The following is a 10,100-nucleotide window of genomic DNA, read 5'->3' on the forward strand; positions in this document are numbered from 1 at the left end:
AAGAGTTGGCACCTCTGTTATGACAGGTGTAGGGCGTGTCTCACCTCCAGTGGGGGAGAGTTGGCACCTCTGTTATGACAGGTGTAGGGCGTGTCTCACCTCCAATGGGTGAGAGTTGGCAGCTCTGTTATGACAGGTGTAGGGCGTGTCTCACCTCCAGTGGGGGAGAGTTGGCACCTCTGTTATGACAGGTGTCGGGCGTGTCTCACCGCCAATGGGTGAGAGTTGGCAGCTCTGTTATGACAGGTGTTGGGCGTGTCTCACCTCCAGTGGGTGAGAGTTGGCAGCTCTGTTATGACAGGTGTCGGGCGTGTCTCACCTCCAGTGGGTGAGAGTTGGCACCTCTGTTATGACAGGTGTCGGGCGTGTCTCACCTCCAGTGGGTGAGAGTTGTCAGCTCTGTTATGACAGGTGTCGGGCGTGTCTCACCGCCAATGGGTGAGAGTTGGCAGCTCTGTTATGACAGGTGTCGGGCGTGTCTCACCTCCAATGGGTGAGAGTTGGCAGCTCTGTTATGACAGGTGTCAGGCGTGTCTCACCGCCAATGGGTGAGAGTTGGCAGCTCTGTTATGACAGGTGTCGGGCGTGTCTCACCTCCAATGGGTGAGAGTTGGCAGCTCTGTTATGACAGGTGTCGGGCGTGTCTCACCTCCAGTGGGTGAGAGTTGGCAGCTCTGTTATGACAGGTGTCGGGCGTGTCTCACCTCCAATGGGTGAGAGTTGGCAGCTCTGTTATGACAGGTGTCGGGCGTGTCTCACCGCCAATGGGTGAGAGTTGGCAGCTCTGTTATGACAGAGTTTGTGCTGTGGTGGAGATCTTTGTGGGCTATACTCGGCCTTGTCTCAGGATTGTAAGTTGGTGGTTGAAGATATCCCTCTAGTGGTGTGGGGGCTGTGCTTTGGCAAAGTGGGTGGGGTTATATCCTTCCTGTTTGGCCCTGTCCGGGGGTATCATCGGATGGGGCCATAGTGTCTCCTGACCCCTCCTGTCTCAGCCTCCAGTATTTATGCTGCAGTAGTTTATGTGTCGGGGGGCTAGGGTCAGTTGGTTATACCTGGAGTACTTCTCCTATCTTATCCAGTGTCCTGTGTGAATTTAAGTATGCTCTCTCTAATTCTCTCGTTCTCTCTTTCTTTCTCTCTCTCTGAGAACCTGAGCCCTAGGACCATACGTCACGGCAAACCGGGCATGATGACTCCTTGCTGTCCCCAGTCCACCTGGCCTTGCTGCTGTTCCAGTTTCAACTGTTCTGCCTGCGGTTATGGAACCCCTACCTGTTCAACTCTTAATGATCGGCTATGAAAAGCCAACTGACTTTTATTCCTGATTATTATTTGACCATGCTTGTCATTTATGAACATTTTGAAAATCTTGGCTCTCTCTAATTCTCTCCTTCTCTCTTTCTTTCTCTCTCTCGGAGGACCGGAGCCCTAGGACCATACGTCAGGACTACCGGGCATGATGACTCCTTGCTGTCCCCAGTCCGCCTGGCCCTGCTGCTATTCCAGTTTCAACTGTTCTGCCTGCGGTTATGGAACCCCTACCTGTCCCAGACCTGCTGTTTTCAATTCTTAATGATCGGCTATGAAAAGCCAACTGATATTTATTCCTGATTATTATTTGACCATGCTTGTCATTTATGAACATTTTGAAAATCTTGGCTCTCTCTAATTCTCTCCTTCTCTCTCTCTTTCTCTCTCTCGGAGGACCTGAGCCCTAGGACCATACGTCAGGACTACCAGGCATGATGACTCCTTGCTGTCCCCAGTCCACCTGGCCTTGCTGCTATTCCAGTTTCAACTGTTCTGCCTGCGGTTATGGAACCGCCACCTGTCCCAGACCTGCTATTTTCAACTCTTAATGATCGGCTATGAAAAGCCAACTGAAAATTATTCATGATTATTATTTGACCATGCTTGTCACTTATGAACATTTTGAACATCTTGGCATAGTTCTGTTATAATCTCCACCCAGCACAGCCAGAAGAGGACTGGCCACCCCTCATAGCCTGGTTCCTCTCTAGGTTTCTTCCTAGGTTTTGGCCTTTCTAGGGAGTTTTTCCTAGCCACCGTGCTTCTACACCTGCATTGCTTGCTGTTTGGGGTTTTAGGCTGGGTGTCTGTACAGCACTTCGAGATATTAGCTGATGTACGAAGGGCTTTATAAAATAAACTTGATTTGATTTGATTTGACAGGTGTCGGGCGTGTCTCACCTCCAGTGGGTGAGAGTTGTCAGCTCTGTTATGACAGGTGTCGGGCGTGTCTCACCTCCAGTGGGTGAGACTTGTCAGCCCTGTTATGACAGGTGTCGGTAACTGCGCTCATGAGGGTTTTCTATTCTAAAAATCAGTTGCCATTCAACAGTTGTAAATACTGCAGATTGTAGGTCTACCGTTCATAGTTGTTCGTCCTCTCTCCCGCCTGAGCGGACAGTGGAGACTCGCAGGTTTCATTCCGATGTGGACCAGTGGACCATTGTGGCGTGAGCAGCAATAGCGGAATCGGCAGTTCGACTTCAAAATAAAAGTACCCCATTGTAACTGATGCAAACCGATAAATATAGTGAAAAAATGCCACAATTGGACAATATAATGTTAAACAATGTTGGAATGTTGCTGTATAAATTCTAAAACAGTAATACTCGTGTCAATTCTAAATAATTGGTTCTTGTGGTGTCACTGATTAGGCTCATACCCATTTCACAACTGACAGTTGTGGCTGTTTTGCATGATGTATTGTTGTCTCTACCTTCTTGCCCTTTGTGTTGTTGACTTTGCCCAATAATGTTTGTACCATGTTTTTGTTCTCCTACCATGTTGTGTTGCTTCCATGTTGTTGTTATGTTGTGTTGCCACCATGCTGTGTTGTCATGTTTTGCTGCCTTGTTATGTTGTTGTCTTAGGTCTCTCTTTATGTAGTGTTGTGTCTCTCTTGTTGTGATGTGTGCTTTGTCCTATATTTATATTGTATTTATTTTCTTAATCCCAGGCCCCCTTCCCCGCAGGAGGATTTTTAACTGACTTGCCTAGATAAATAAAGGTTAAATAAATACATTTCCGTTTCCAATCCATAGGTTAGGCTGTACATATAAAAATGCTCCCAATACCAATTCAGGGGCAGGGACAAGTTGGGGAAACTCTGGTGTGGGCTGTATATAGGCTACATTCTCTAGAGAAACCCTGGTGTGGGCTGTATAAAGGCTACATTCTCTAGAGAAACCCTGGTGTGGGCTGTATAAAAGCTACATTCTCTAGAGAAACCCTGGTGTGGGCTGTATAAAGGCTACATTCTCTAGAGAAACCCTGGTGTGGGCTGTATATAGGTTACATTCTCTAGAGAAACCCTGGTGTGGGCTGTATAAAGGCTACATTCTCTAGAGAAACCCTGGTGTAGGCTGTATAAAGGCTACATTCTCTAGAGAAACCCTGGTGTGGGCTGTATAAAGGCTACATTCTCTAGAGAAACCCTGGTGTGGGCTGTATAAAGGCTACATTCTCTAGAGAAACCCTGGTGTGGGCTGTATAAAGGCTACATTCTCTAGAGAAACCCTGGTGTGGGCTGTATAAAGGCTACATTCTCTAGAGAAACCCTGGTGTAGGCTGTATAAAGGCTACATTCTCTAGAGAAACCCAGGTGTAGGCTGTATAAAGGCTACATTCTCTAGAGAAACCCTGGTGTGGGCTGTATATAGGCTACATTCTCTAGAGAAACCCTGGTGTGGGCTGTATATAGGCTACATTCTCTAGAGAAACCCTGGTGTGGGCTGTATATAGGCTACATTCTCTAGAGAAACCCTGGTGTGGGCTGTATATAGGCTACATTCTCTAGAGAAACCCTGGTGTAGGCTGTATGAAGGCTACATTCTCTAGAGAAACCCTGGTGTGGGCTGTATAAAGGCTACATTCTCTAGAGAAACCCTGGTGTGGGCTGTATAAAGGCTACATTCTCTAGAGAAACCCTGGTGTGGGCTGTATAAAGGCTACATTCTCTAGAGAAACCCTGGTGTGGGCTGTATAAAGGCTACATTCTCTATAGAAACCCTGGTGTGGGCTGTATATAGGCTACTTTCTCTAGAGAAACCCTGGTGTGGGCTGTATAAAGGCTACATTCTCTAGAGAAACCCTGGTGTGGGCTGTATAAAGGCTACATTCTCTAGAGAAACCCTGGTGTGGGCTGTATATAGGCTACATTCTCTAGAGAAACCCTGGTGTGGGCTGTATAAAGGCTACATTCTCTAGAGAAACCCTGGTGTGGGCTGTATAAAGGCTACATTCTCTAGAGAAACCCTGGTGTGGGCTGTATAAAGGCTACATTCTCTAGAGAAACCCTGGTGTGGGCTGTATATAGGCTACATTCTCTAGAGAAAAGAGGAACTAAAGTGAACATGATATTGGGAGTTTGGGAAACCCTGGTGTGGGCTGTATATTACCTCAACTAGCCTGTACCCAATAGAAATAGACCTGAACCCAATAGAAAATCTTTGGAGGGAGCTGAAAGTCCATATTGCCCAGCGACAGCCCCGAAACCTGAAGGATCTGGAGAAGGTCTGTATGGAGGAGTGGGCCAAAATCCCTGCTGCAGTGTGTGCAAACATGGTCAGGAACTACAGGAAACGTATGATCTCTGTAATTGCAAACAAAGGTTTCTGTACCAAATATTAACTTCTGCTTTTCTGATGTATCAAATACTTATGTCATGCAATATAATGCAAATTAATTACTTAAAAATCATAAAATGTGATTTTCTGGATTTTTGTTTTAGATTCCGTCTCTGACAGTTGAAGTGTACCTATGAAAAAAATTACAGACCTCTACATGCTTTGTAAGTAGGAAAACCTGCAAAATCGTCAGTGTTTCAAATACTTGTTCTCCCCACTGTATGTGATGTAGTAGAACATTTTCGGGGATCACTTTTGGCTTGTGAGTGTTACTATCAGCACTACTGGCTAAAACGTACACAAAAAGTAGCAGAGAATCTCTTTAATGAGTCTGTTGATAACACAGCAGATTAAACATGATTGGACTGTTCCAGCTGTAACAACCGGTTCTGTTGATAACACATCAGATTAAACATGATTGGACTGTTCCAGCTGTAACAACCGGTTCTGTTGATAACACAGCAGATTAAACATGATCGGACTGTTCCAGCTGTAACAACCGGTTCTGTTGATAACACAGCAGATTAAACATGATCGGACTGTTCCAGCTGTAACAACCGGTTCTGTTGATAACACAGCAGATTAAACATGATTGGACTGTTCCAGCTGTAACAACCGGTTCTGTTGATAACACAGCAGATTAAACATGATTGGACTGTTCCAGCTGTAACAACCCGGTTCTGTTGATAACACAGCAGATTAAACATGATTGGACTGTTCCAGCTGTAACAACCAGTCTTTTGTATTAAAATGTTCCATCAGTTTATGTTCCACATTATACAACATTATCTTCACCAGATGTTAAACCTCTTGTCTGTCAGGAAGGGTCTTCTGTCCTGGATTCAGCCTTCTCTTCCTGGACTAAGACCTGATGTTGTTTCACCAGATGTTAAACCTCTTGTCTGTCAGGAAGGGTCTTCTGTCCTGGATTCAGCCTTCTCTTCCTGGACTAAGACCTGATGTTGTTTCACCAGATCTCAAACCTCTTGTCTGTCAGGAAGGGTCTTCTGTTCTGGATTCAGCCTTCTCTTCCTGGACTAAGACCTGATGTTGTTTCACCAGATGTTAAACCTCTTGTCTGTCAGGAAGGGTCTTCTGTCCTGGATTCAGCCTTCTCTTCCTGGACTAAGACCTGATGTTGTTTCACCAGATGTTAAACCTCTTGTCTGTCAGAAAGGGTCTTCTGTCCTGGATTCAGCCTTCTCTTCCTGGACTAAGACCTGATGTTGTTTCACCAGATGTTAAACCTCTTGTCTGTCAGGAAGGGTCTTCTGTCCTGGATTCAGCCTTCTCTTCCTGGACTAAGACCTGATGTTGTTTCACCAGATGTTAAACCTCTTGTCTGTCAGGAAGGGTCTTCTGTCCTGGATTCAGCCTTCTCTTCCTGGACTAAGACCTGATGTTGTTTCACCAGATGTTAAACCTCTTGTCTGTCAGGAAGGGTCTTCTGTCCTGGATTCAGCCTTCTCTTCCTGGACTAAGACCTGATGTTGTTTCACCAGATGTTAAACCTCTTGTCTGTCAGGAAGGGTCTTCTGTCCTGGATTCAGCCTTCTCTTCCTGGACTAAGACCTGATGTTGTTTCACCAGATGTTAAACCTCTTGTATGTCAGGAAGGATCTTCTGTCCTGGATTCAGCCTTCTCTTCCTGGACTAAGACCTGATGTTGTTTCACCAGATGTTAAACCTCTTGTCTGTCAGGAAGGGTCTTCTGTCCTGGATTCAGCCTTCTCTTCCTGGACTAAGACCTGATGTTGTTTCACCAGATGTTAAACCTCTTGTCTGTCAGGAAGGGTCTTCTGTCCTGGATTCAGCCTTCTCTTCCTGGACTAAGACCTGATGTTGTTTCACCAGATGTTAAACCTCTTGTCTGTCAGGAAGGGTCTTCTGTCCTGGATTCAGCCTTCTCTTCCTGGACTAAGACCTGATGTTGTTTCACCAGAACTACTATAGACCAGAGCCCTATTCCCTATATAGTGAACTACTAGTGACCAGAGCCCTATTCCCTATATAGTGAACTACTAGTGACCAGAGCCCTATTCCCTATATAGTGAACTACTAGTGACCAGAGCCCTATTACCTATATAGTGAACTACTAGTGACCAGAGCCCTATTCCCTATATAGTGGACTACTAGTGACCAGAGCCCTATTCCCTATATAGTGAACTACTAGTGACCAGAGCCCTATTCCCTATATAGTGAACTACTAGTGACCAGAGTCCTATTCCCTATATAGTGGACTACTAGTGACAAGAGCCCTATTCCCTATATAGTGAACTACTAGTGACCAGAGTCCTATTCCCTATATAGTGAACTACTAGTGACCAGGGCCCTATTACCTTCATAGTGCACTACTAGTGACCAGAGCCCTATTCCCTATATAGTGAACTACTAGTGACCAGAGCCCTATTCCCTATATAGTGAACTACTAGTGACCGGAGCCCTATGTCCAAACCCAACTACTCAAACATGAACAACGAGCTCAACCAAACATTAGCACCTAGATCAACCAAACATTAGCACCTAGCTCAACCAAACATTAGCACCTAGCTCAACCAAACATTAGCACCTAGCTCAACCAAACATTAGCACCTAGCTCAACCAAACATTAGCACCTAGCTCAACCAAGCACCTAGCTCAACCAGACATTAGCACCTAGCTCTACCAAACATTAGCACCTAGCTCTACCAAACATTAGCACCTAGCTCAACCAAACATTAGCACCTAGCTCAACCAAACATTAGCACCTAGCTCAACCAAACATTAGCACCTAGCTCAACCAAGCACCTAGCTCAACCAAACATTAGCACCTAGCTCAACCAGACATTAGCACCTAGCTCTACCAAACATTAGCACCTAGCTCAACCAAGCACCTAGCTCAACCAAACATTAGCACCTAGCTCAACCAGACATTAGCACCTAGCTCTACCAAACATTAGCACCTAGCTCAACCAAACATTAGCACCTAGCTCAACCAAACATTAGCACCTAGCTCAACCAAACATTAGCACCTAGCTCAACCAAACATTAGCACCTAGCTCAACCAAACATTAGCACCTAGCTCAACCAAACATTAGCACCTTGCTCAACCAAACATTAGCACCTAGCTCAACCAGACATTAGCACCTAGCTCTACCAAACATTAGCACCTAGCTCAACCAAACATTAGCACCTAGCTCAACCAAGCACCTAGCTCAACCAAACATTAGCACCTAGCTCAACCAGACATTAGCACCTAGCTCTACCAAACATTAGCACCTAGCTCAACCAAACATTAGCACCTAGCTCAACCAAACATTAGCACCTAGCTCAACCAAACATTAGCACCTAGCTCAACCAAACATTAGCACCTAGCTCAACCAAACATTAGCACCTTGCTCAACCAAACATTAGCACCTTGCTCAACCAAACATTAGCACCTAGCTCAACCAGACATTAGCACCTAGCTCAACCAAACATTAGCACCTAGCTCAACCAAACATTAGCACCTAGCTCAACCAAACATTAGCACCTAGCTCAACCAAGCACCTAGCTCAACCAAACATTAGCACCTAGCTCAACCAGACATTAGCACCTAGCTCTACCAAACATTAGCACCTAGCTCAACCAAACATTAGCACCTAGCTCAACCAAACATTAGCACCTAGCTCAACCAAACATTAGCACCTAGCTCAACCAAACATTAGCACCTAGCTCAACCAAACATTAGCACCTAGCTCAACCAAACATTAGCACCTAGCTCAACCAAACATTAGCACCTAGCTCAAGCAAACATTAGCACCTAGCTCAACCAAACATTAGCACCTATCTCAACCAAACATTAGCACCTATCTCAACCAAACATTAGCACCTATCTCAACCAAACATTAGCACCTATCTCAACCAAACATTAGCACCTATCTCAACCAAACATTAGCACCTATCTCAACCAAACATTAGCACCTATCTCAACCAAACATTAGCACCTAGCTCAACCAAACATTAGCACCTAGCTCAACCAAACATTAGCACCTAGCTCAACCAAACATTAGCACCTAGCTCAACCAAACATTAGCACCTAGCTCAACCAAACATTAGCACCTATCTCAACCAAGCACCTAGCTCAATAAAACATTACATTACTTACATCCAGAATTTTTACGAATTTTCTTAAAACTCCTATGATATAGCAAGAATAGCAATTGAATGTTTATTTTATTTAATCAACAATCACAAGATATAATATATATATATACACATTTCACCAGAACAAAAGCAAGCTCGATTTTAACATTCTGATCTTTAAATATTTCGTATTGCAACACGTAAAACACACGTACAAATACAAGTTTAAAATGGGAGGAGTTGACAGCAGTAGATTTTTTAAACATCTCTATACATTTAAAATGCACCAAAAAACAGTTTAAAAACCAGATAACCAAATGTCAGGTAATATGCTCCAGTGGATAACGGCCACGGTCTGCTGCAGGTCGCTCTAGGGGGCGGGCTGAGTCCCAAACGGAACCCTATTCCCTATGTAGTGCACTACTTTAGACCAGAGCCCTATTCCCTATGTAGTGCACTACTTTAGACCAGAGCCCTATTCCCTATGTAGTGCACTACTTTAGACCAGAACCCTATTCCCTATATAGTGAACTACTAGTGACCAGAGCCCTATTCCCTATATAGTGAACTACTAGTGACCAGAGCCCTATTCCCTATGTAGTGCACTACTTTAGACCAGGTCCCATGGGCCCTATGTAGGGAATAGGGTGCCATTAGGGACGCAGAAGGTGGTTAGGATGACTGACGACCTTTAGGGTTGATTTCCTTTTCCTGTGTGATGTCATGTCCATACAGAGGGTTCAGGGGTTAGAGGTTAAATGGCGACCATGGGTTGGCTAGTTGATTGTTGTCTGTCTTGGGAGTTTAGACTGAAGCTTGATATTCCATTAACTGTAAAATACACACACCGACAGAGACACAGACACACACACACACACACACACACACACACACACACACACACACACACACAGACGGAGACACACAGAGACACAGGAAAAGGAAATGAGATTCAACCCAGAAACAGAGCGATATCCGTGTAGTCAGGGTCCGCCGGTATAGGTGACTCTAACCCAGTGTGTCTTTCATCCTGGTCCTGGGGAACCCCAAGAGGTGAACATTGTAGTTGTTACCGTAACACTACACACCTGAATCAAATAATCAAAGGCTTGATGAGTTGATTAGTTAAATCAGGTGTGTTAATGCTAGGGCAACAACTACAATGTCCCCAGTACCAGGATGAGGAAACAGTACACTAACCATTACAGTAGTATGGTAAGCGTGTACATGGCGCCCTCCTGTGGTGGAGATTAGTTATTGCACCACTAGACAACTTTCTGGGAAGGTAGTCTACACTGGACAATACAGACTGGAAAGGTAGTCTACACTGGACACTAC

This window comes from Salvelinus namaycush, unplaced genomic scaffold, assembly GCF_016432855.1.
Source record: "Salvelinus namaycush isolate Seneca unplaced genomic scaffold, SaNama_1.0 Scaffold1593, whole genome shotgun sequence".
Taxonomy (NCBI): domain Eukaryota; kingdom Metazoa; phylum Chordata; class Actinopteri; order Salmoniformes; family Salmonidae; genus Salvelinus; species Salvelinus namaycush.